Below are 26338 nucleotides of genomic sequence, written 5' to 3' on the forward strand. Positions count from 1 at the left end.
GCCAGAATTTCCTTGTTGTCTGCAGTTGTCTGGCAACTGAACTGGAGGGCGGGGTTGCTCAGCCTGGCAAAGGACAACTTCGGGGTTGGATGGTGGGGTCAGGTTTGTCCCCCATCCCCGAGCTGTGGGATTGTGGGAAAATCTCTCAGCTCTCAGCAAATATTCAATGACATTCTGAGGTATGAGCAGACTGCCATGCGTTCATTCATCTTGCCAAGGAGGGCCAAGAGGCTTCTCACTCAGTGCCTCAGGTTTGAGTGGTGACAAACCCAAGAAGCCATCTCTGAGAGGACTTTCCCCTTCTCTGTCTCACTCTCCCACCCCTCATCCTGGGATCACAGCCTCACACAGCTTTGACTCAGACTTGGTTTTTGGAGGATCCAGGCTACAACAATCCAGAAAATGTGTCTCTGATCTTTCTTCCGTGTTGAAAGCCCTATCATAGCTGACCTGTACCTTCAGAACAAGGTGCTAGCGTTATTGCATGGCCTACCAGGCACTCCCGGGCCCGCCCCTGCCTGCCTCCCTCCATCATCACCCCGTCTGCCTCCCTCCATCATTGCTCCTGTTTCCTCCATCATTGCCCCGTCTCCCTCCATCATCACCTGGTCTGCCTCCGTCCATCATCGCCGCGTCTCCTCCCTCCATCATTGCCCCTGTCTTCCTTTATCATCACCCTACCCACTTCTCTCCATCATCACCCCTTCCTCCCACCATCATGACCTCCTGCCCTCGCCAACGTCACTCCTGCCTCTCTCAGGGAACCTGAAACTCCAGTCCAAAGGGACTAACAGTGAATTCCACCTGGGCTGTGAGTGGCAGGGATCTCAGGGGAGTCTTTTGCAGGAAAGAGTTATTGAAGAGTCTCTTTGTGTCTGTAGAGGTGTGGAGGTCATGGCATAGGGGTTATGTATCAGGGTTGGTGTAGGGGTTACGGTATAGGGCTTATGGTGTACAGGTTATGTATGGGGTTATGTGTAAGGTTAGGGTGTAGAGGTTATGATGTAGAGGTTATGGTGTAGGGTTTATAGTGTAAGGGTTATGGTATAGGGATTATGGTGTACGGGTTATGGTGTAGGGGTTATGGTATAGGGGATATGGTACAGGGGTTATGAGCACAGTCAGACTGTGAGACTCAGTTCTAGTTCTGCTCTCTCATAGCTGTGTGACTTTGATCAAATTAATTAACCTCTCTGAGCCAAAGTTCCTTCATCTGTGAAAACAGGGTACTGATAACATCTACTGTATAGGGTTGTCATAAGGATTTAAAGAGCTATCCCATGTACTATGCTTGGCACTTGGCGACTGCTTGGTAAATATTCATTCTTTGTATGCGCGGAGTTTGTGTTCTGGAATGTACCCCCCACTGCCCAGCTGTTGAGGCCGTTCACTCACTCAGCAGTGTATGTTGGTGCCTCCTAAGGGCTGAGGACTGTGCAAACACTGGTGGAATTTTCACCCTGATGAGTAAGACTGACGATTAAGTGAACACTAACAATCGTGATCTGCGAGGAGCCGTGTGCCGGGTGGGGTCTCTGAGAACATGGGTTAGCCAGCAGTTCTCAAAGCGGGGTCCCTGGCTGCTCAGCATCAGCACCACATGGCACTTTAGAAACGCAGGTTCCTGGGCCCCAGCCCAGACCTGCTGGATCGGGGCTCTGTGCTGAGGCCCAGCAACCTGGGTTTTAATTAGCCCTCCAGGGGGTTCTGATGGACCGTGAGAACACCTGGTGTGGGAGGACTGTGCCACCCAGTTATCACATGACCAGATAAGATAGGATGCGGCTTGCTTGCCCTGTAACCCCACTTTTCCTGCCCTGCACCCCCCACCCTGACGTCCACCCTCACTCTTGGAAATGCCGTCGACTTGTCCCAGCTCTCAGGCTGTATTTGACACTCTGTCCACCCTCTGCCGCTGCCCATGTCTGCATTCTGTGACCAGAGTTAGTGGCTGAGTGCCCCGGGCCTGGCACCTCCAGGAATGTCACACGTGCTCCTGGAACTTGCGTGGCTTGGACGAGGGCTCCCTCCCACCTGCTCCTCTCAGTGCAGAGGCGTCTGTTTGCGCTGCAGAAACACTCAGGTTTCTGTGCTCTGCAGTCTCGTGTGGAGACATACGAATGGCCCAGGAGTCCGTGGGTCTGATGAAAAGGAGGAACGAGCCACCCTGCGAGGGGGAGGCGCCGCCGAGGCTGCTGGCGGGCTCTACCGGGAGGCCAGGGAAGGCCGGGTGGGATCCCCCAGCTCAGTCCTTTCTCACTGTGCACTTGAGTAACTAAAGTGGGACTGAAGGAAGCTCCCAGAAGACAGTGGGGTGGGCGGGCCTCACAAATCCCTGTGGGTGTGCAGTCTTCCTCTCCTTGTGGTCTTTTAACAAAGCGCGGCAGAACTTTGCTCTCCACAGCAGAGGGGAGGATTCATCCCGGTGCTCCCACCGCCGAATACAGGGGGTGCTCCTGTGTGCCCCAGAACTCCTGGCTCCCGAGGATCTGCACCAGAGGCCTGGGGAGAATCAGAGAAGCTCCTGCACCGGAGGGAAGGCAGTGGGATTTCCCAGGGTTAGTAAGATGACAAGATAGCTCCTCCGCTTTTTGGACAGAAAAGCTTATGCCCCCCTGTCGTCAGGGCCTCACAAACGCTGGGAGGAGGAGAATTACACCTGTGTCCGTCCACAGGGGCAACCGCCTGAGGCAGGTGCAATTTCAGGAGCTCTCTGTAGGCTTACTCAGCTGTTGCTGACCCTCAGGGGTTGATACGGGTGGAGGGCTCCCTGGAAACAGACTCTGGGATGAAGATTCACAGGCAGATGATTTCTAAGGAAATGCTCCCAGGGGAACCAGCCAGGAGGTGGAGGAGGCTGGGGGGAGGGGAGGGGCCAGGCAGTGTGGGGCTGACCCCGGGGAGCTCTGGCGAGGGGCTTACACCAGACTGTCAGGCACTGAGACAGCATGCTGGATCTTGTATTCTTGAACTAGTCCATTGCCCGGGAAGATTCGGTGTTGTCTCCAAGTTACAGGAGAAGAAATAGAGACCCTGCAAGCTTAGGTGATGAGCCCAAAGTCACCCAGACAGCTAATTAGTGAGGAGCGGGCATTTGAACTAGAACTATTGGGCTCCAAGACCCACGACTGCAGATGTAGGGAAAATAAGGGTCAGTAGTAAAGGTTTGCTTGTGCATTGGGGTGGAGAGGGTGCGGGCAGCAGCGCATGAGAACAGACTCTAGGCCCCAGAACTATGTTTGGCCAAGGATCTCACCATGCTGGAAATGCCCTGGGTCTTGGATAAATACCCTTGTGATCACAGCACTGGCCCTGGGCATGGCCCAGGGCTGCCCATTCATCCTTGAACTTCCTATAATAACGTATTCTCCAAGTACCACAAAGGCTGTAAGAGATCTAAACCAGAGGCCAGGAGTCCTGGCCTGTATCTGTCTTGCCTCAGCTGCTGTGCGGCCTTGGGTGAGTCACACCACCCCCCCCGAGCCTCACAGGTTCCTTCTGTCCTCTCAGATTCCTTCTGGCTCTGATGTTGGCCAGTTCTGGGAGATGTGAGCTGGTGTGGAAGGTGTGGTCTTGGCCCACTGAGCTTTCTGTTGCCTGCTTTGTCCCACACCGTCTGGCCTGTATCCTTTCTGTCTTTGGCCTTGGAAGTGGAGTTAAGCAATGACCCTGGTTCAATCTTCTCTCGGAAGATACCGATCATCTCTTTTTTAGTTGTCACCCACCTTCCTCACCTGTCACATTGACACAAGTTAAAGGCCAACTTGGTCCCCAAGGCAGAGTTGATTAATGCTTATACTTTGATTCTTGGGGAAGATAAACCAACAGAAGGCACAAAGATTTAGGTGGATGGAGCTTTAATAATAATAAAAAACCCCAGGGATCCCCATTCCTCCACTAAGCCAGCTCAAACTGACAAACACGTCTGCTCGAAGACAGACCGGTGGGATGGTTTGTCCAACGGAGGTCCATGATTGCGTGTTGACAACGCCTGGAGCACCGTGTGCTCCGGGAAGCCCTGTGGCCAGGTGGCACTAGCTGAGAAGAGAAGCGGCTCCCCCTGGGCTCCTGTGGATGCACCAGTTGTGGTTTCAGAAAGGAAAACCTAACAGTCAGCTATGCAGTCATGTGAGCTGGGCTCACTGCCTACCAAGCCGGACGGTTTCTGGAGAGGGTTTCATTACTACCCTTTGATTTCACACATACATTCAGGACATCTTGCTCAAACAAGGGCAATAAAAGGCACATTTCCAAAGAAAGAGGGCACTGTGTCTGGGGGAGAGGACAGGATGACGACAGGAAGCTGAGGGTCAGGTCACACATGCCAATTTTCTGTAGCAGAAGGACACCACCGGGGACATCATCTTGCTCAGGCATTTCCGCTGTGTCCTCTGCATCCTAATGTTTTATGGAAGTGCTGAAGGAGACGCCAAAGAGATGGGCTGAGCGGGCAGGGGAGAGCATGTCCTGGGCCTCCAGCCATGCCCCAACGAGAACACTCACTGTAGACCATCCACGTACGAAAGGCACCCACTATAATTTCTCTGCATATAGTCACAGTAGATCTGCTAATTTGACCTTTATATATGCAGGGTTTTGTTTGAAAACACAGTTCTGCTATTAAAAGCTTTAGAAAACCACTGAACTCGTTTAATCCTCTCCCTTTACACCAAGGAGCTAGAGGCAGGAAGAAGCTCATGGAGCATGGCACAGGTTACCCAGGGGGATGGGGACAGGCACCCCGGTCTCGTCAACACGGGGCCAGTGGGGAACCAGACCCCTGACAGCATGCCCCTGGGGCTGGGTGTAGTGACAACGGGGGAGGGGCTGTAGGTGGGCGTGGAGCCGCTCCTCCTGGGCCTGGGTCGGCCTCTGAAGACTCTTCCTAACTACAGAGTCTTGTCTTTTCCCTAAACTTTTCCTAAATCAAAATCTGTTCTGTATCTGTCCTTTCAGACTTCCAGCTTTTGTTTCTAACCCTTAAAATACCTGCTGTGCCTTTTCCATGTGGTCCTAAAGCTAGCATCATTATCAGCTCATTTGCTCAGCACATTACAGTTTACGAATGGCTTTTACAGGGACCATCCCACTTGAAGTTAAAGGCAGCTCCATGAAGAAGGTGATGATGTCCCCGATGCAATGGTGGGGGCGAGGCGACTTGCCTAACTTCACAGTGGGTAGCAGAGGGGGACGGGCGCTGCAGACGCTTCCACTTAGGCTTCACACGTGCTCCACGGCAGGCCGAGGGCTCGCTCCTGTAGACATGGTTGATTATTCAGCTAATATCTATGGAGCGTCTGCTCTGTGCCTGCCGCTGTTGCAGACACTGGAGATACAGCAGAGAAAAAGGGGAGTACTTGAGCTCAAAGATCTAAACACCAGTGAGCTGGTCTGAAAAATTCTATGTGTGGCCCAGAGTTCTCGGTGTTACTAACTTCGGAAGGTCAGATCTATGAGTCCCAGTGTAACACTGTCCGCCCGTCCCTCAGATGAACACCAGTTTGCATGCACACATTGCATGTCCTGGGGAGCTTCATCAAAGCTTGTGCATCCTCAGTCGGGGGTATGGTTGCTATGCTCTTTAGACATTTGTGCTGCAGGAGAAGATATCCTCTTGGAACAGATCTTGGAATGTGTCACAGAACCCAAGTGCAGGAATGTGTCTGGGCTTGAAACTAAATGAAATGAAACCCGAACCAGAGGCGGGAACTGCCTTGTTCTCTTTCTTGCCAAGTATCCTCTTGTTCCGTTCGAACGTGGACTTTCTTCTGCTGTCTCCTGAAGCTGGTTTCCTGCATGTGGCAGGAAACCTGAACTCTCAGTGCCGCACATTTGCATTGACAAATTGAAATGGCAAGCAATAGGATATATTGGAGTGTATGAGGAAGCCATTTGGTAAAAACCTAATTCGGCCTGACTTTGTTTTTTCCAAAAGGGCCTGACTGTGGCCGTTGAGCATGCATTGTATATCTGCTTTAGACATTCCCTATGGTAAGAACAAAGGCCCTTGAGATAAAGGTGCAACTTCCCTCCCCCTCCCAATGTTGGCATTTCCTTAAAGATTAAGCCCCTTTCCTTAGGCTAGGAACTGATTGCTGCACTCACCTTTGACCACCCAGCTCACCTGTGACCACCCAGCTCGAGACAACAGACCTGCCACCCTGCTGTGTTCACCGAGACAGCAGACCTACCTGCTGTGTCCATCAATCACTGTGCTGACAGAGCAGCCTTGAGACTATTCTAAAAGGGACATTTCAATCATATGCGAAACATCCTGTTTGAGGGTATATAGCCACCCTGTATACCCCCCTTCTTTGGAGTGCTCTGTTCCTTTGTGGAAAGGCTCTCCCGGGCCATGGTCCTCAGATTTTAGCTCAGAATAAACTCTTCCAAATTTTCATTTATAGATTGGTTATGGATTATTTTCGTCGACAGCATCTTCTGGCTTCAGTCCCCCAGAGAGCTCAGCAATGTCTGGGGCAGGGGTGGGAGACCCACCTTAACCTGTACACACATGCACACACACGTGAGCACATATGCACACACACGTGAGCACACACACAGGTAAACGGTGGGTCAGAGGCACAGGGAAAGTTTCAGAGGAGAGGAGGTGCTCGAAACACAAAAATAGACTGTTGCCTGGTAAAGTGCACTCTGCACACTCCACACCAGCCCTGGCATGTCCTCACACTCAGAGATGTGGGGAAGAAAGGCATGCATGCTGCAAAGAGGCATTCAGAGACCTCCAGGCCCCAAAGGCCCCTGACGGGCTGCTCCATAGACCAGGGCCCAGGCAGATGCTCGGTGGACACCCAGCTTCAGGAGGGCGACTGTGGGTAACAAGACGCCATGTGGCCCAGCACAGTGCTGTTTCACAGGGTCAGCCTTCTCCTAATGACAGGAGGCAACGTGGTGTGAACTCTTTGGTTACTGACGACACTGAAGGAGGTCCCCTCCTGGCAAGTCACATCAGACTCCCCACCAGAACCAGCTGTCCCACAAAGTGAAGTATGTTTGCAGCAAAGAGGAGACCCAGGGGAATCATCTCCAGAGTCATGGCGTCCCCGAACCACGGGAAGCAGGGACCTTTTCTTTGGGATGAGGAATGAATATTCCAAAGGGAGAGGTGGGAATCCTCTTGCACAAGCTCAGTTTGAAATCGTGCTTCCACACGCACTGCAGGTGATGGCAATAAGGGCGAAGCTCCTCCTGGAGGGCTCTTACCCTTCAAAATAAGGCAAAGGTCACAGGTGAGGTCTGGTGGTGAGGCCTGGTCTGGTTCCAGGTGGTTGGTGACGGCATCTCCTTAACATAATAAAAGGAAAAAACAATTTGGAACAAGAGTTAAATGCTTCTAAACCCACCCTTGAGTTCCTCTGGGCAACTAGCTTGTGACAGCCTCTCCACCTCCTTTGTGATTTTTCAGGGGCATCTGTGCAAAGATGAATTATCATTTTTTCAACGATTCTGAGATGCACACATTTTAAAACACATTTTAGCATCTCCAAAGTCAGGATAGGCCATAGAGTCAATGGCACGTCGTAGCTTTCCTGGCAGAGGGTTTCTTACTTAGCAGTACCTAAAATTGTGGTCTTATGTATTGATGGAGTTTCAGATTCAATGAAATGTGACAGTTGCAGGGGCAAATTTCTTTGAAAACAAAGAAAGCAAACGATGTAGTTGAATGGGCCAAACTGGCAGCCAGAGTAGGTATTATGGCTTGAGGCAAAGGGGTTTCAGAGCTGCAGGGGAACTGGCCAGAAGGGACGGACGCTCGTCTCCAGGGTCCTGGTACTGGAAATAAGCTAGGCTTGAGGTGGAGCATGGCACATTTGGGCTAAATGTAAAGAAAAGCCCCCTTGTCTTGCTTTGCTAAATATTGAAATCAGTTTTAGAAAATGATTGTGGAGTTCTGTTGTGAAGTGACTTCTAACCGCAGGACAGACTCTCCGTTGTCTGGGATGCTGTAAGAGGGCTTTGCCCAACAGTCCAAGGGTAGGTCAGTGGACTTTCAATGACAGCGCCTTTGGCTACAATAACTGAAAATGCTAACTCAGATTGGCTTCAGGAGGAAGATAATTTATTACCTATGTAAAGGGCAGTCAGTAGGCAGATTCCAGAAATCCTCATTAAACTGTTGAGTTTCCCCTCGCTTGCCCAGTTAGTTTTTTCTTTTAAAAGATTGGCACCTGAGCTAACCTATGTTGCCAATCTTTTTTCTTTCTTCTTCTCCCAAAAGCCCCCCAGTACATAGTTGTGTATCCTAGTTGTTGGTCCTTCTGGTTGTGCTGTGTGGGATGCCGCCTCAGCAAGAGTAGTAGCAGTGCCATGTCTACACCCAGGATCTGAACCAGCGAAACCCTGGGCCGCTGAAGCAGAGGGAGAGAACTTAACTACTCAGCCATGGGGCTAGCCCCTGTCCAGTTAGTTCTAATTAAATTGTCAATTTTTCCTAAGGTAAAACAAAAGAAGATTTACTGTGTTCTTTCTCAGGAAGGAAAGTGATTATGTCAGCAGCTACAAACATAGGTTCCTTACCCACCACACAAGAGGGGCCAAATAAAAATTGGAATGCCAGGCTTATAGCAAGGGAAGGGTTTTTATTTCGGGTGATGTCAGCCAGGAGAAGAGATGAAGTGGTGTCTGGTTTTTCTGTGTCTGGATCTGTGTATCTGTCTGTCTCTGTGTATCAGAATGGGAAACGTGCTGTCTGTCCCCAAGTGGAGCCCACTGGGGCTGATTCTGAGTATATAGTCTAATTATAGTTATAAGCCAACGTCTAAAAGAGATGATTTTCTTTTGTAACACCGCATGGCCACAATATTCTTTAAACTCTGGAGAGAAAATGATAAACAATGGATCCTTAAGTTGGGAAACTTTTGGAGAGCTCTTGTCATAAATAGTTGTTTTATTGGTACCTATCAGAAGACCAAATTAAAGGGGAAATGGAATGATTAGTCTTAAGAACTTAATCAAACTTGAGGTCTCAGTTTCTTCTCATGCGTGGTCTTACAGATGCTAATGAAAACATTAAGTTAACAAAGAGAAATCAGAAAGGGAAGAGTCACAGAGCTCATACCAACAGGATGGAAATCTTTAGCTAGTTATTAAAAAGGAAAATGGGATAAATAGGACAGACGTAAATAAAGTTAAAACAAAAGTTTTAATAAAACACTGCCTACGGTTGGGTAGGCTAAATGATCCCCCTGTTGCCCCCCAACATTAAAGGACATCAGACAGGCCTGTTCTATTCACCTCAGTTTGGAAAAATTTAAAAAGTCGGGAGGGTGAAATCACAGTGAGAAACTTGACCAGCAATTGTTTAGGGCAACAGTTAGGCTGCTAAGGCTGGTAAGACTTTAAAGATTAAAGTGTTTAAGCTAGTATTCTATGAAGAGGTTATGTTGACTTTGCCTGGGTTTTTTTGGAAATAAATGTTATGACTGGCTAGAAATGCTTCCCCTATGCAATATCATAATACTGGAACTTGTTATGGAATTCTAATATAAGTTATAATTAGAAGCGTAAGAGTTGGTAAAATTAAGATAAAGTTCTGTAAAAGTTGGTATATTTAACAGGACTTTATGTAACATGATTATATCTCTTTTGCCTGATTGTGTTATAGATTATGTTGTGGGGATAAACATTACGTCTCACTGGGGACCGTTTCCCCTGCCTGATACTGTAAGAGCGTAGAAATCTACCCTTCAGGCAATGTTAATTAAACATGCCAAAGGACAGCTCACTTTAAAATGGGCCAATTTCAGTTCACCCAAACTGATGTATTTACATATGCAGTTGTAAAAAGCCAGCTACAACAACAGGAAACCTATTTTAATCTTTTGAGGCTTCTAAATAAAATCAGGAATATGTTACTGCCTCTTTAAGAGAAAATAATTAACTAATTAGACGTGCCAACAGCGGAAGCCCAGTCTGCATCTCCTCTCACCTCTCTTGCTGAGCTTCGCTTCAACTCCTCGAAATTCCTGATCTAAGGAAGACAAGTGAAAATAAGTGCACCTTTGAGACAATTTGAAATTGTAATGGCCATTCTGGGGAATCTCTGTTTTAGATGAGCTCACCTTAGGGGTCACCCTTAAAAGAGGGCATTCAACATCTCTCATAATGGAATACGGTCTTTGATTAATATACAGAAGCTTCTAAAAGAGAGAATTATTTAACATAATATAAAATGATCATTGATGAATGAAAGCCTGTTGAAGTTTGCTGGTTTGATTAAAATAGGCATGTCCTCTAAGTTATCAGCATTGGACATGATGCAGACATACAGCCTGGGTTCACTGGTCAAATGAGCTCGTTATTCTGTTACAAAATTTGTCAGCAAGAGTAGTAACTTAGAATAATAGCTGATTTTGTTTAATGTCTCATGAGGTTTTTGTAGGATCTAAATATAATTATTGAAGATAGGTAAACTGAATAAATGTAAAAGGATGAGAATTTTTGGAGAAACTTTTTAACAATAATTATGTATTATGATGTATGTACTTAAGATGATGGCTAATTGCTTTGATGTCACACGAAGTCTTTGGGAATAATCTAAACATAATTGCTAAAAAGAAATAATTTAAATAGATAAAAATGGGTAAAAGTTTTTGAGTACAATAATTATGTTTTATGGTATATACGCTTAAAAATAACTTCCGATATCCTTTTGGTAACTTAAAACTTTAGAGTTTTACTAAGTTAAATGATAAAATCTGTTGAGTATGTCGTTTGTTTTCAGATAGGATGGGACACTGAAACATTATTGCCAAATATGTCTAAGTTTATCTACTTTTGGCTTCTTATTACAGAGAAACTAAAAAGTGTTTAGGTCTATTAGTAAACACGGCTTGTGTTTTATTACTGTAGTGTGACATGTTTCTAAAAATTATAAAAAAAGTTTAAAATGTTAATATAAAAGACAGTTCATAATTGCTTTTTAGTTTTTACTAGGTTCTATAAGGGTTAGAGATTCTAATTGATACATAACTAAAGCTACTAAAAATTAATTTAAAAAACCATCTCCATATTCAAGGAAAGTAAAATGTATGTTTTCAGTAAGAAGGTATAAAAATTAAAGTATTTTTGCTTGCTGGGTTAAGAAAGATAAATTTGTCCTAAAGTACTAGAAGGAAAGAAAAAACCAGGGACAAATTCTAAATATAAAAAGTAAGTGATACAAGTTTGTAAAAGTAAAATCCTGAGGAGTTTTATGCCTGGCCAAGTTGGCTAAGATTAAACTAAATCCAATTTAGTAAATGAGTTTTAATGTCAAAGTACACTGGTACAAAATTAAAACTTGGTCTTCTTTTTCTTAAAAGGATAATTTCTCCAAACTTTGAGGCTGTTCTTGGTAAAAAATTATGACAGGTTTTTCCTTTGAGTAGTCTACCAGAATGATAGAGATTTTATATTTTATCAAAATAAATTTCCTATATTGTTTTTATCAGGTCCTTAATCACAGATGCTAAGGTTTTTCTTACAGCTATTTAATTCTCTGCATTCACCTAAAATTCTTTAACTGCCACCATAGTTAAAAGGATAATTAAACATTGCTTTGTGGGGACCTATGATATTGTATTGGCAAATGTTATTGATATAAATGTTTTAAAATTATATAACATTACTAAATTCTGATCTGTCCTGGTTATCAGTCATAGGTCTGATTATTTTAAAGTGTTAAATGTCACCAATTAGCTAAGTTCTTTGTCAGCTGCCATTTTGGGGTCCTTTTGTTTACAGACAGTTATTGTTTTACTCCGATGCTTTTGCAAAATACATTGCATCTTCAGAAAAATTCACAGAAAGAACTCTAACAATCTAGAGTACAGACTTCCAATAAACTTTCAGATTATAAACTGGGTTGGGTAAGAAATTACAGAACTGTAACTGAAAAACTGATGGCCTCACGAAAGTGCCAGCAGAAAATCAAGAGTTGGTTACATGAAACTAAAGACTGATAAGGATGATTATAATTTTTGTGGCTTTTCTTTGAAATATTGCTGATTTTTTTGGTGTTTTGTTTTTGCAGATTTAAGAAAACCTTTTTCCCTTAAGGAACCTATGTTTGTAGCCAGTAACAATTATGTTAACCTGTCCTTGCCCTGGGCCTCCATGGGGCTGTCAAGGACACTCCTCTGACCTGCCACCTGACCCGCTCAGGGCTCCCGGTGGGGGGAGGGGAGCTGCAGTCATCACATCCACACAGGGCAACATCCAGAGGGAAGAGGGGAATGTCCTTGCCCACTGTTAGCATTTTAGGAGAATGGACCACTCACAGCCAACTTCCTCTTATGCTTCGTTGGTCAGAACCATTCCCAACACCATCTCCTGTTCTCTCCCCTTCTGGAACACTCCTGCCTCACCCCTCCTCTCTCCCCTCCTGGACCTCTTCCCCCTCATGCCTCCTCGCTCCCTCTTGGACCTCTCCTGCCCTCCCTTCTCTCCTTCCCTTTCCTCTCTCCATCTCCATTTGACTGCCAACCTCTGCCTCCTCTCCCCTGGATGCTGCTGGAGGCTGTGTCCTGGAGGTAGTGGTTGGGATTGTGGCTCCGGATTCCTCCTTCCCTGGTTGTTCCAGGGCGGCCAGTTCTGTTCTGCATTTCCTTCCAGCTTAGCAGCTGTTCCTTCAGTCCTGGTCGGTGCCTGATTCCTGCTCAAACTAGCTAGAGAGGTTTCTGATAGATGCATCTGATCATGACTGATAAACAAGAACAGAAGAAGGAATGAATTTTTCCTTTCCTTCTCTTTCCTTAAAACAATATTCACCTGCTGTAGATTTCTGAATGTTTTACCAAAACACAACAAGCAAAGTGGGAAGTCTACCTTGAAATCTGCATCTAAAACTAAAATTAGGAGAAGTCCCATAGACTAACTCTCTATCTAGATAAGAATTTAACTGCTTGTGAATTTTAGTGAAATCACAAAAAGAAGGAAACTCCATACATTTTCTACAGAACAGATGCCCAGTTGGAAAAGTGCCAAAGGATGCAAAAAAAATGTTCGATGTGGGGGCCAGCCCTGTGGCCTAGTGGTTAAGTTTGGCGTGCCCCGCTTCAGAGGCCCAGGTTTGGTTCCTGGGCACAGACCTACACCACTCATTGTCAGCCATGCTGTGTCAGCAACCCACATACAAAACAGAGGAAGATTGGCAACAGATGTTAGCTCAGGGCGAATCTTCCTCAGGGGAAAAAAAAATATGTTCAATATGTTGTAATATAAACGCATCCCAAAAGGCCTCTTAATTTCAAAAAGAAGCTCATCATGATTACCTTAATTAATCAGTTCTGATAAAATGTGATGGTTCTCTATAATCAAGGCAGTACCCACCAGCTCAGGAATATTTATTGAAGACGTCACGTATTACTGCCTCAAGAGTAAGAAATGTGCTGATCTGTGGGGTTTGTTGGAGAGTAATCGCTAACATTTAAGTGACAGGCATTATACTGAGTTTTTACATGAATTTTCTCATTTAACCCCATAAACAAGCCCACAATAAAGAAACTGACATCTAGAGAGGCCGCACTTACAGTGGGCAGAGCTGGGATCTGAACCCTGGGCAGAGTGACCCCCAGCCCTGCATTTAACCACCGAGTGCCACAGCCCTCCAAGGGTGCTGTGTGCAATCTTCTCTGACCCACCACCTGGTGCTGAGACCCGGGGCCTATATGTCTGGACCATCTTCCACGTTCTGTCTCCCTGATTAATCTCTGGCTGCTCTCCTCTCAAGAGGGGAAGCTCACAATTTATTATGCTTTTTGGCTTATGACCCTTTTATTTTACTGGAATTTTAGGAATTAGAGACGGCAAAACAGTCTTTGCCTCCTTAACCATTCCATTCTTGCAAACCCAGTGCACTGGGATACAGTTTCAAAGTGAAGTGCATCCCGTTTGGGTCTTGACATGAACTACGAGCATCTTTCCCACCTTGTGGTTCCCAGTCAAGCCCCAGGTGGCACTTAACAGTGACATTGTCTGAACTGGAGACTTCAGAATCTGGGCTTTCAGATGCCAATTTCCCTGGTTGCTATTGGGGGAACGCTTCCTGAAAGACTGGCATCCAGGACCACGGTGGAGGGTGCCTGGAACAATCTGCCTTAGTTTTCATTTTACATTCAGCAACATAAACCAACAAACAGAACAGAAGTTGCAGACTCAAAGAGTTTTACAACTTGGATTGCTGCATTCAGAAGAGACGCTGGTAGACCTGCTGGCCCCTGGGGATTCTGGACCCACGTCCGTCTCCTGCGCGAGCACAGGGCTGAAGCCCAGGCTCTCAGGCAACCATGTGGACACACGCTGCCACCTGTGCAGACGCTCTGTACAGTCTGGTGTCTGACGGGTGGGAAAGCACCAGCTGTCATCAGGACAACCTTTGTGTAGAGGAGGGGCTGGCGGGGTTATGTTCTTTCGGAGTTCACTTACCTTTTGTCTGCAGGGTAACTTGGCTTCTTTGCACAATAGGGTGTTCTCCTTGAACAAACAGTGAAGAGCGCCCCCGTCAGTGGGTCACAGTCAGTCTGGCCTGCTGTGGGTTTGGAGCATCTCCTGGTGAATCCTACTCTCTGGGGCCATCGGCCATGGCAGCCTCCGGGGGTGTGGCAGCTCTTCAGTCTCCCCCAGCTCACTTAAGTGGGTTTATTCTCTAGTTTTCATTTCCACTTTCCTTAATTTAAACATCTGATTTATTAGACAAACCTTTGTGAATGTCCTTCCACTTTCTTCCCTTCTCTGGGATGTGTTTGCTTCCTGGCCCCCTAGCCCCCGGCAAGGTAGGGCTCCTTCTGTGCCCTCCCAGGGCCCTGCCTTTGCCTGTTCATGAAGCACTTATGACACAGCCCAGGGTGCCTGGTTACTGTGACAACACCATGGCCTCCCCGTGGGGCTACTTCCCACGTGGCAGTCCCAAATCACAGTCCTCCTGCGTGGGTGCCTCCAGAGGGCAGGCCCACAGCACGCTGCCTCCTCACCACAGACAGAGGAGGTTGGGAGACATCGGACTTTGGATTTCATGTTGGAAAGTGAGATTTACCCCATGAGAAGTAATGCAAGAAGAAGACGGGTGTAAGTGACGTGGGGCATCCGATGTGTGTGGTTGGCAGATGTCCACTAACTGCTATTCCTCCTTCTTCTCCTTCTCTCCTCTCCTTCTTCTAAACAAAGCTGAGGATCTCGCAGGCTCCAGTTGCAACTAGTATTCAGGCTGTCTCTGGTGCACTGACGCTGGACACGGGCAGGGCACTGACACTGGACATGGGGCAGGGCAGGAAGGGTGGCGGTTCCTGTGGCTGGGACGCAGTTTTCAGGAACATCTTGGCTTCCTGGGTGCTGATGAGCAGGAGCCCAATGTCCCAGCTCCCTGTGCCTGTGAGGAAGGCAGGAGGGCACAGTGGGATCCAAGGATGAGCTGGTTGGAACACCTTCCTGCTTATTGTAAGATGTGGGTGGTTCAGAAGCAGGAAGGCGATGCTAGTAAGTCACCGTGGGCCATTTTGTAGTGATCACTTTCTATAAAATAGGTCACTGTCTTAGCCCTAAATCTCTCTTAGTGGGCTCGGGCCACCATAACAGAATACCACAGACTGGGTGCCTTAAACAACAGAAATTTGTTTTTCATAGTCTGGAGGTGGAAAAGTCCAAGATCTAGGTGCCAGCAAGGCAATTTCCATTCTGAGGACTCTTTTCTTGACTTGTTGATGGCCACCTTCTCACTGTGTCCTCACACGGCAGACAGGTGGGGAGAGCTCTCTCACGTTTCTTCTTATAAAGGCACTGATCCCGGCGTGAGGGCCTGACCCTCATGACCGCATCTAACTCTAATTATCCCCCAAAGGCCCATCTCCAAACACCGTCACGTGGGAGACGAGAGCTTCAGCATGCGGATTTTGGGGGGACACAAACATTCAGCCCATAGCAGTTGTGATGCTGTGGTGTAGACGTTATGTCTACACCCTCTGGAGCCAAACTACCTGGTTTAAATCCTGCCTCTGCCCCTTGCAGGCAATGGGACCTTAGACAATTTTTTAATCTCTCTAGGCCTCAGTTTCCCCAACTGTAAAATGGGGATGATAAAAAATAAACCCTCCCTTGGAATAAATAGTAAATGCTAACTGAGGCTCTGTTAAATAAACCATAATATCTACTCACATAGGTTTTCACAGTCAATAAAGTTGCCTAAAACCCTATGAACCAACCTAGTCTTCATCTTGTTTCTTTCTTCAGGGAGGCAAAATTTGGTACGGATAACCCTCCCTGGCCTGGGAGCTAGACTGCTAGCAGAGAAACTCCCAGCTGTAGTCTTGGTGACAAGGGCTTGCCTGGAACAACAAGGCCCATATTTTTTTCCATGGACTATACATAGTGTGTTAACAGTTGAGCACCTCCGCGTGTGTGTGTGGGTGTCTGCACATGCACACACCTCCCCAAAAAGGCCCAGGCATCACCATGCTGGGGGCCTGGCACCACCACCGAGTTGTTGGAGAAGCCTTGAATCCGAGATTTAAGTTTCCGTGCTACCTGGATCCTCCCTGCTCTTCTCACCTTCTCCATTCTGTGTTGTCCAGCCTGTGACCTGTGACCTTGGACTTCTGTCCAACAATGGGCTGGGGTTCTGAGCCTCAGGGCTGAGATGCTAAGTGCCACGGTCTCCTGCCTGCAGTGCTCAGTGTGGAATTTCTGAACAACTGGGCTCCTGTTGCTTCAAGTAATTCTATATTTTACACACATCTGTATACACAGGAACTGCAGGGAACACGGTCCCCTGGGCGTCTTCCTTCAAAAGAATTGGGACCAAGGCCAGCGGCACTGCTTTGTCCCTGTGCCTACTGTGTGCCTCCGGCCCTGCCCAGGCTCAAATCCACGAAAGCTTAAGGAGCATGTGATTTCAGGGGGCAGGTGCATTCGTTTCCAGCAGCTGCTGTAACAAATTACCACAAATTTAGTGGCTTAAAACAACACAAATTGGGGGCCAGCCTGGAGGCATACTGGTTAAGTTTGCACGGTATGCTTCAGAGGCCCGGAGTTCGCAGGTTCAGATCCTGGGTGCAGCCTAGCACTATTCGTCAAGCCATGCTGTGGAGGCATCCCACAGAAAATACAGGAAGATCGGCACAGATGTTAGCTCAGCGACAATCTTCCTCACGAAACAAAGCAATGCAAACTTATTATGTTATGATTCTGGAGGTCAGAAGTTCAAAATCGGTCTCAATGGGCTGAAGGCAAGGCTGGCTCCTTCTGGAGGCTGTAGAGAAGAACCTGTGTTCTTGCCTTTTCCAGCTCCAGAGGCTGCCCAGCTTGGCGTGGCTAGCCACCCTCTCCTCCACCTTCCCAGCCAGCAGTGTGGTGTCTTCCTCTCTCTCACCTCTGCTTCTTTCGTCACGTCTCCTTCTCTGACTCTGACCCTTCTGCCTCCCTCTCATAAGGACCCTTGTGGCTACATTGGGCCCATCCTGATAATCCAGGATAATCTCTTCATCTCAAAATCCTTCATTTAACCACACCTGCAGAGTCCCTTTGCCATGGAAGGCAACACCTCACAGGTTCTGGGGGTTAATATATGGACAACTTTGGGGGGCCCAACTGTGTCTGCCACCAACGGGGGGCTGTGTCTCTTCCTGTGTAAACAGACACTGCCCTTGGGCCAGGCACCATGTCGGGGTTCCACGTGAATCCTTTAATTTAGTCCTTCTAAGGGGCTCATGAATTGGGCATATTCCTCACCTCCATTGCAGAGATACAGGAGCTGAAGTGCAGGGAGGCCAGCTTCCCAAGGTCATACAGATGTGGGGATCAGGTCAGGACTCAAACACACCTAAGCCTGTTTCAAGAATCCCTTTTCTTAACCACAGGCTCCAGTCCATCCCCCCAAACATCCCTGCAGCCCAAGGTGGGCCAGCCTTCCCAGAAGGTTCCTCTATCAAGCCACCTGTCTTCTCTCACCTCCAGCTCACCTCCTTGCCTGGGGTTGCCTTCGACTCCTCAGGGTGTGTATTAGTTACTCACACTGCATAACAAATGGCATGAGCTTCGCAGCCTGAAACAACACACAGAAGTCTGGGTTCAGTGGTGTTCTCCGACCCAGGTCTCACAGGCTGAAGCTGGGCTGTTGGCTGGATTTGGGGGAGAACCGACTTCCAGGCTCATTCAGGTGGGTGGCAGAACCCAATTCTTGGTGGCTCAGGTCCCCATTTCTTTGCCGGCTGTCATCTGGAGGCTGCTCTCAGCTCCTGGAGGCCACCCACGTTGTTCTATCTTCAAAGCCCACAACAGCCCCTGGAATCCTTGACACTTGGAATCTCACCAGCTTCCATTTCTTCCACTAGCTGGAAAAATCCTCTGCTTTGAGAGGGTGCATGAGAATAAGTCAGGTCCACCTGGATGATCTCCCTTATGCCATAGAACCTACTGTGGTCACAGGCATGACATCTCATCACGCACTCAAAGGGGGGTCATGGAGGTCACTTCAGAATTCTGTCCAACACGGGGCTTATCGGCACATCCAATCCTCTCTCCTCAAACTCATTCCACTTTAGTTCCCAATGCCGAATCTTTCTCTTCACAAGACTGGCTGTGGAGGTCAGAGGGAATCGAGTGAAATGGCTGTCGAGAGAGATGCGCGTCCTTCCTGAGTGGCTCCAGGATGGCTGCAGACATCAAAAGACTTGGATGGGCCATGGGGTTAAGAGGCTGTTTCCCGGACATGAGGATGGCTTTAGCGGATGCTCTAGAAAACCCCGTGAGTTCTCCTAGGATATTTCTGTGGAATCTGGGGTTGGAGGTCAGGACTGTCAAAATCCTTTCCAAATTGCACTCAAGTCTACATTTTACCCTTTCCTCAAAATATTTAGCTAGTCCCTGTAGGATTTTCTAGCTGTATGTCATGGGAAGTAATTTAACTGCCCTGTGGCTCAGTTTCCCCACTGGTAAAGCATGGATGACCATCGTCTCCACTCATAGGTTGTTACAAGGATTAAACAGAGTCAACGCAGGCAAAGTGCTTAGAACACACCAGCTCGTCAAGTGAGTGACACAAAAAGGAAGCACACTTCTAAGGGAAAGGTCAGAAAGTGCTCAGTTTCGAGATGCAGCTGGAAACTGGTACAAATTAACCAAGCGGAAGGGATGCCATACTGTGAGAGCAAAGTCACTGTCTTCAGCGATGGGGAACCTTCAGGAGAGTCAGCGGAGAGCATCCAAGTCAGGAGACGGTCCCGGGGCCGGCAGAGCGGGAAGCCCTGGCGTCCAGGCTGCAGTCATGTCGTGTTTGCAGGTGGACCTGAGATTGTCACCCAGGGCACCCTGGGGGAGGCGATGAAGGCGCTCCCCCGCCCAGCCTTCCTGACTGACCCGCAGCGGGAGGAGCAGCAGCAGCCGGCGGGCCAGGCCCTGAGCAGCACCCCGAGGCCGCCCGGCAGCCTCCGCCTCTCGCAGGCCGCGGGCTTTCTCTTCCCTCTTCCGCTCACTCGGATTGTTCAGATCTTGTGCTCTCCCTGGAATTTTTATTGAGACTTTCAGATTTTTCCAGTGACTTATTTCTGATGGCTTCACCAGCAGCTCTGTCACAACTCTAGAGATTGGTGCAGCATTGTTCCTGAGATATTTCTATGTTTGTGACGTGTGACTGCTCATTTTACTTTGGAAAATTTCTGGACTAAAATTTTTTGGCTATCCTAGAAAGTGGAGAAATTATAAACATGAGTGTTTATACTGAAATTGGAATTGTGTGGGTGAGTGTGCATACGTGTATGTGCATATATGTATATCTTTTTGTGTATGAGTATATGCACAGACGTTTGCATGCACATGTCCATGTGTGAGTGTGTATGCATGTGTGCACTCCTGGCCCCACACATCCGTTCTTCCTTGCTCCACCTCTGTTCCCATTGGGCTGGGCTGGTAAGGGCCTGAGTTAGTCTTGTCAATTTTCACAAAAGTCTGTCCACCCAATCTTGCTCATTTAATTGTTTTTTGAGAATAGGAGAAAATACCTACCTGCAAGGCCTTTCTTGGAGACGAGAACTTGAAGGGCAGTGTCCACTCTGGATGAGAGAAAGGCATCTTGGGGGCGTTTGTCGGACACGCAGACCCTCCGTTCTTCCGGGTGCGCTGGGCCGAGGGCCTGGAATGCCCAGACTCCTGCCCAGCTGTGGTCGCTGCGTGGAGCCCGGCGCCGGCCCAGCTCGCTCCGGGCGGCGGCGAGGGGAACGACCGCGGGGCCTGTGCCCGCAGGCACTTCAGGGACGCTGCCCGGGGTTTCTCCCCTAGTAACCCAGCCCCTTGTAGGAGGCTCACGGGACACACGTTTCTCCAGCCCTGTGAGTTGGGAAAGGCTTTTGCTAAGGAGCCAGCACAGTCTACTTTTGCAGAGTTCATTTCGTAACTGATTGTGGTTTTCTCTTTCTTTGTTCACCAGGGAGCTGAGAGAAAACTTTACGTTCAGCTTTAGGAACTGGGTTGGACTTTGGAGCCCGGACAGCTGACCTGCCTTCAGTTTCCACGCTATCCTGGCTCTCCCACGGTCTTGAGTTGAGAACATTTATTCACATTTCCACCATTTTTGTGTACTGGTGTGCTCTATCAAATCCTTGGCGGAATGAGTCAACAGCAAATGATAAACAATTTAAAGCCCTGTGATATTTAATTATAGGCCAGTGGGCTTCAGACACCTTGACAGGAGGAGGACAGGACGGAGCACTAAGGTGGAGCTGAGCTGAGCACAGAGGGGGTGATGGTGGGTCACAGCGTGGGGTCAGGAGTCTGGAACTCTACCCAGGCACTCAGTGCCCACTTAGAGGGGAAACTAGCCACGACTGCTCCGTTCCTGAGGTGGGAGCACAGCCGCCAGCTCCGGGCCCACCTCTTTGCAGCTGGCATGCATACTGCCTGTGTCACTTGGAGTACATTCCCTAACCTCTCTGAGCCTCCGTTTTCTCCTCTGCAGAATGGGATCAGTGACAGAGTCGGCTTTATAGAGGGTTGTGAGTCTTGAATGAGGCTACTTTGTTGGGTGCTGAGCAGAGGGCCTGGCACCAAGCACTGGCTGTCATAGTTATTATTATTATTAGCGTAATCACCAGGCCCAGAAATTGTGTGTAAACGGAGGTTGGGGGTGCTGGAAATGAGAACTTGACTTTTGAGCTTACACTATTTCTTACCACAGGCTGTGGGAGGCAGAATTCAAAGATGCCCCCCAAGATTTCCCACCTAAAACCCAAGGCCTTGAGTAGCCCTGCGATGATGGCACAGTGGATGGCAGGAGGGTTCACACACGCGGATGGGACCAGGTCACCAGCGCTGGATTGTAATCTGGAGGCCTTCCAGGCAGGCCTAACCTCACCATGTGGGCCCTTTCACACAGAGAACAGTCTCAAGCTGGGGTGCCGTCACGAGACTCACAGGCGACGGGCAGGCTCTACATCCCTGGCCTTGGGGTGGAGTGGTCATGAGTAAGGACTGAGAACGCCCTCCAGAGCTCAGGACAGTCCTTAGCTGATGGCCAACAGGGAAATGGGGACCTCAGTCCTACAGCCACTGGGAACTGAATTCTGCCAACAGCCTGAATGAGCCTGGAAGTGGGCCTTGCCCAGAGCCTCCAGATAAAGCACGGTGTGGCCGACACCTCACTTAGCCTGTGAGAGCCCAGCCGTGCCCTTAGGACTGCAGAGCTGCAGGAGTGTGTGATAATAAATCAGTGTTGCTCATGGCTGCTAGGCTTGTGTTTGTTACCCAGTGTAGGTAACTAATAAGCTGGGGCATTCCCACGTGGGGCTGTCCACCTTCCAGGTACCGCTGGAGGAGACGCTGGGCAGGGCAGACACACCACGCAGTGGGTTCTTGTCCATCTCTGGAAGACGGTTGTCCCAGACTGGCGTTGTCAGTGGCTGTGACCCCAGCTGTGGGCCAGTGAGGCGTGGGTGCTCCTTGCTGCTGCAGTGGTCAGGGGCTCCCAGATGCAGACGCCAGCCAACAGGGAAGGGACTCATCTGTGCTAAAGAGAGCAAGAGCGTAAGGTGACATAGCTGCAGGATGCATGGGGACAAGGCGCTCTTGCCTGACCCTGGAGGCTGAGCACGACAGATGAGCATGGACAAGGACAGCCTGCTGGAGGGGTCCTTCTAACATCTCTTTAGTTCAGCTTTCCACTGATCAGGGAGGCCCTTCTGGTGAAATGTGTGCAGCTTAAACCTGAGACTATAAACCTAATAGGAATTTGGTTCGCTTCACAAGTCAAGATAATTGTACTTTGAAAAATGTTTTCAACGTAACATTAATTTTGACCTTTACATAAAGTGTGATGCGTGTGTTTTAAACGTGGCCTCCTGCATGGTGCTTCTGCCATCAGTGCACCGCTTCTCTGGGTTGCAGTGGCAGATGGTTCTGGGTCTAAGATAAGCAATCACTTATTTTCATGCTCTCGAGGGCTGTGTTATGGTGAACAGACATGTTATGAATGGGATTTTCTTGTTTTCCTTAAAGGGCCTCAAGAACAAAGGCCATGGGGAAGGCCCTGCACTGTATTAGGTCCCTCCACTCAGAACTCTGCAACCGTGATCAAGGGGTTAAAAACGAAGAGCAAGCAAGGCATCAGCCCATCAGGTTCCTCCCCACTCCTCTGCTTCCTGTCCTTGGAAGGGTTTCTGATGGAACTGGCAACACTTTCCTACAGCCTTTGATTTAAGATCCTCTCTGTGGCATATTTAAAAACAGATTAAAGACGTACTTGAACTCCCACTGGATCCACTGTGTTTCTGAGTCGATTCAGAACATTTCCCCTCCCCGCTGTGAGCAGGTATTTAGTTTACTTTCCTAACCTCAACCACATTGTTCTGACAAAGGAGCCCTGACCAGATGCTGCCCCTGCAGAAATTTAAAAAAACAGATTAATAGAGTTTAAAAAAAAATTGAAGCAAAATTCACACAACACAAATTCACCATTTTAACCATTTTAAAGTGTACAATCCAGGGGCTTTTAGTACATTCACAGTGTGGTGCGACCATCACCGCTATCTAACTACAGAACGCTTTCATCATCCCCGAAAGAAACCCACACTCATTAAGCGTCACTGTCTATTCCCACCTCCCCTCACCATCTGGCAACCACTCACCTGCTTTCTGTCTCGATGGACTTGTCTTTTCTAGACATTTTATATAAAACAGAATCAGAATACCTGGACTTTTGTGACTGGCTTCTTTCACTGAACATAATTTCTTCCAGGTCCATCCACGTTGTAGCATGTGTCAGTACTTCACTCTTTTTCATTGCTAAGTAATATTCCATTGTATGGCTAGACCACATTTTGTGAATCCATTCATCTGCTGATGGACATTTGGGTTGTTTCCACTTTTTTTGCTGCGATGAGTAATGCTGCTATGACCATTAGCGCAGTCACTCTTAGGACAGCTCGCCTGGACGTGAGGAAGTGACGGTCTTGCTGTGTGTGCGCTGCTTGCCTTGTTTTGCAGTGATTGGGGGGTCTTCCCTCCACCAGTAAGCCCCCAATGACAGGAACCACATCTCACTCACCTTGACTCCCCTACAGCTGAGTGGGGCATTAGCAGCCTCACGTAAGGCTTGCTCCAGGGCATCAGTAATGTGACCAAGAGTCATTTTTTCTTACTTCATTTCCCTGATCCACTTCCAGGCCGCCTCTGGCCTCCTGGTCTCAAGATGTCTCCCAGCACCTCCTAGGGTCCCAACCTTCATTTCTGGCATATGGTGTCATTTGAGCTCTTATGGAAGAAGGGGGAAGCTCTTCTTCTCTCACAAGCTCCTCCTTCTCATCGTCTCTGGTTGGGTTAAGTGTCACTGCAAGGCCACCACGGTGGTTAGGGGGAAGTCAGTGGGATTGGTTCCCATCCCTGAAAATCACGGGTGGGGAGAGGGATCGTTGAGAGGGTGATTCCACAAAGGGAGTCAGGATGTTTTGGTGGAGGAGCAGGGACTAGAGGCCGGGAGGGCGCTGGCACAGAGCCACTATGTGACGTAGGTGTTTCACTTAATGCCTGTAACTGCCCCACAGGTTCAGTTGTACAGAACAGAAGCCAAAGCTCAGAGGGGCTCAGTGGGTAGGTCTGCGCCTCCACCGCAGCCCCTTCTGAGTGGAGCTGAGGGCGCGCTGAAGGCTAAGTCAGTCATCTACAGCCCTCAGCTCATAAGTGGCGGGTCTGTCCGAATCATCTTTCCCCACTATACAAGAGTTTTGTCATTTGAGGATTTCTTTTTAAAAAATTTATTTGTTCAATTTATTAAAATGTGTTAATTCAATAAAATATATAATTTTAAATATGATTAAAGTAAAACTCACTCTTTCTGGTGTATCGTTCTGTGCCTTTTGCAAGATACGTGGAGTCATGTAACCATCGCCGCAGTTGGGCTACAGATCAGCCCGCTCATCCCCAGATTCGCTGGAGCTGTGGGTCCCTCCCCAGTCCCCACCTGGAAACCGCTGCTCTCTTCTCGGTCCTCATCGCTTTACTTTCTGAGGATTCCTTTTAAAACATCAAGAAAATATCACATAAACAGCATGATAGCATTTAGAGTTTCCAGACAATAGTGATCCAAACCGCTCCTGGATTCAGGTAGAAAGAGTGCATTAATCGGTCACGGCACCGTCGACGCCTTTGACAGGTGGCGCTATTCATGTGTGTGAGGCTCTGTTCTTGCATTATGGGTTATTCCTGGGGCACATATTGATCCACAGCCCCTTGCAGTGATCCACAACCCACAGCTTGGTGACCATGGGTGTCCCGTCAAACCAGGGGAGCCGCACAGGCTGAGAAGAAAGCAAGGATGGACCTGGCCCCTGCCGTCCTGGGGAGCTGGCTCTACAAGGCTGGAGCAGCTTTTGCAGCCCGGTGTGTGCACGTTGTACAAGTGCAAATAGCAAGGAGCAAAGAGAGAGAGATGTGGGGATTAACGACCCATGCTAGTTTCATTTTCACTTTTCAGATCAAACATCACTCTATTTTCCATGAGGAATATTAAAGACAAAGGATGTGTCAGGTTGGTGAGAGACCTACTGGAGGGTCTTTGTGTTCATCTTAGTGATAGAATAGATATGAGTTTGTTGAAAAGAATGTGCTCTGGAAAAAAGATGCAATTAATAGATATGTCCAACAGAAGGATCCATGTGCTCTAATCGCAACCCCCGAGGCTTCGGTGGTGAGCACAGAGGGAGCACCTGCGAGCTCCAGCTGGTGCCGGTGTCTGGCAGGATGGCAGGGGCAGCCTTCTCTACACAGCTGGACAAGCCTTGTATTGCCAGGCGCTCCTCTGGCTGGGCAAAGTGGAAAACATTTAAAAGAGAAGAGAAGGGAGTTTTCATTTCTACTTTGTCATTGTGGATCAAAGACGTTGTGTGACACCAGAATGCCCTGCCCCATTTGCTTCTTTGTGATCAGATCTTCATGCGCCCACCTTTCTGTCTCTCTCACACACGTAGCTTCTCTGAATATTTCTGCCATCGTCAGGAGTTCCCATTCGTGGTCTGCCACTCCTGACCCCTGGTCCCCTGTCCCCGCAAGGAGGGGAGGTTATTAAAAGCGGATTCCTGGATTCTGTATTAGTCAGCGGGCAAGCCTGGAATTTGCATTTTTAGTCAGCAACCAGAGGGCTCTGATGAGGATGGGCTGCAGATTACATGGACCTCTGGGTAACCATTTTAGAGATGTCTCTGATTGTTTAAGTCCATGAATTTTCCCATTTTTCTGCTGCATTTACCTGCAGGGGCTGATTACTCAAAAAAAAAAAAAAAAAAAAAGTAAATCTTACAACTGGGTGGTTTGGGCACACTGATTTATAAGCGTGTCCCACTTTACACAAAACCAAAGCACAGAAACCTATGTGTACCAGATGGATATGGCAATTATTGTTTGTTTATAAACTATAAACTACACTCACCCTTGAGTCTTGCTAGCCTCGGTGTCTTGATTTCTGCCCTAAGCAAAGTTGTGAGCAAGGGCGTGGGGCATGAGGCAAAGGCAGAGGGTCCCACCCATCTCCCCAGCCTGTGTTCTGGGGGTCCAGGATGGAGGTGGTCTGGGCTTCCAGGCTGGGGCATGAGGAGTGCCAGGCAGGCTGGGGACTTGGAGACCCCACTCCAGCTCACTCATTCCTCTTGCTCTCTTAGTAAGGAGGTGTCTGGTCAGGATGCGACCCACGGCGGATGTGGAAGGCTGATTCCCCCAGCCCCCCACATGACCCAGCCTGCCCAATCAGGGTGTCTCTGCTACCCCAGCCACAGGACTGGTTCAGCCGTGGGCCAATCGGAGGTTCCGGGGAATCTTGCTGGAATCCCCGGGAAGAGGCACCTCGCTCCCCCAGTCATGGCTGTGGGAG

General features: G+C 48.4%; 1 long non-coding RNA gene across 1 annotated transcript in view; it reads left to right on the top strand.

The window, feature by feature from the left end:
• Positions 1 to 24309, top strand: part of LOC138920045 (uncharacterized) — a 59469-nt gene extending 35160 nt beyond the window's left edge. Inside the window, exon 2 of the long non-coding RNA XR_011430664.1 lies at positions 20414 to 24309. This is a non-coding gene — a long non-coding RNA (uncharacterized lncRNA). The remainder of the gene's footprint in view (positions 1 to 20413) is intronic.
• The last annotated feature ends 2029 nt before the right edge of the window (positions 24310 to 26338 follow it).

Source organism: Equus caballus, chromosome 22 (genome assembly GCF_041296265.1).
Source record: "Equus caballus isolate H_3958 breed thoroughbred chromosome 22, TB-T2T, whole genome shotgun sequence".
In the NCBI taxonomy this organism is placed as follows: Eukaryota; Metazoa; Chordata; class Mammalia; order Perissodactyla; family Equidae; genus Equus; species Equus caballus.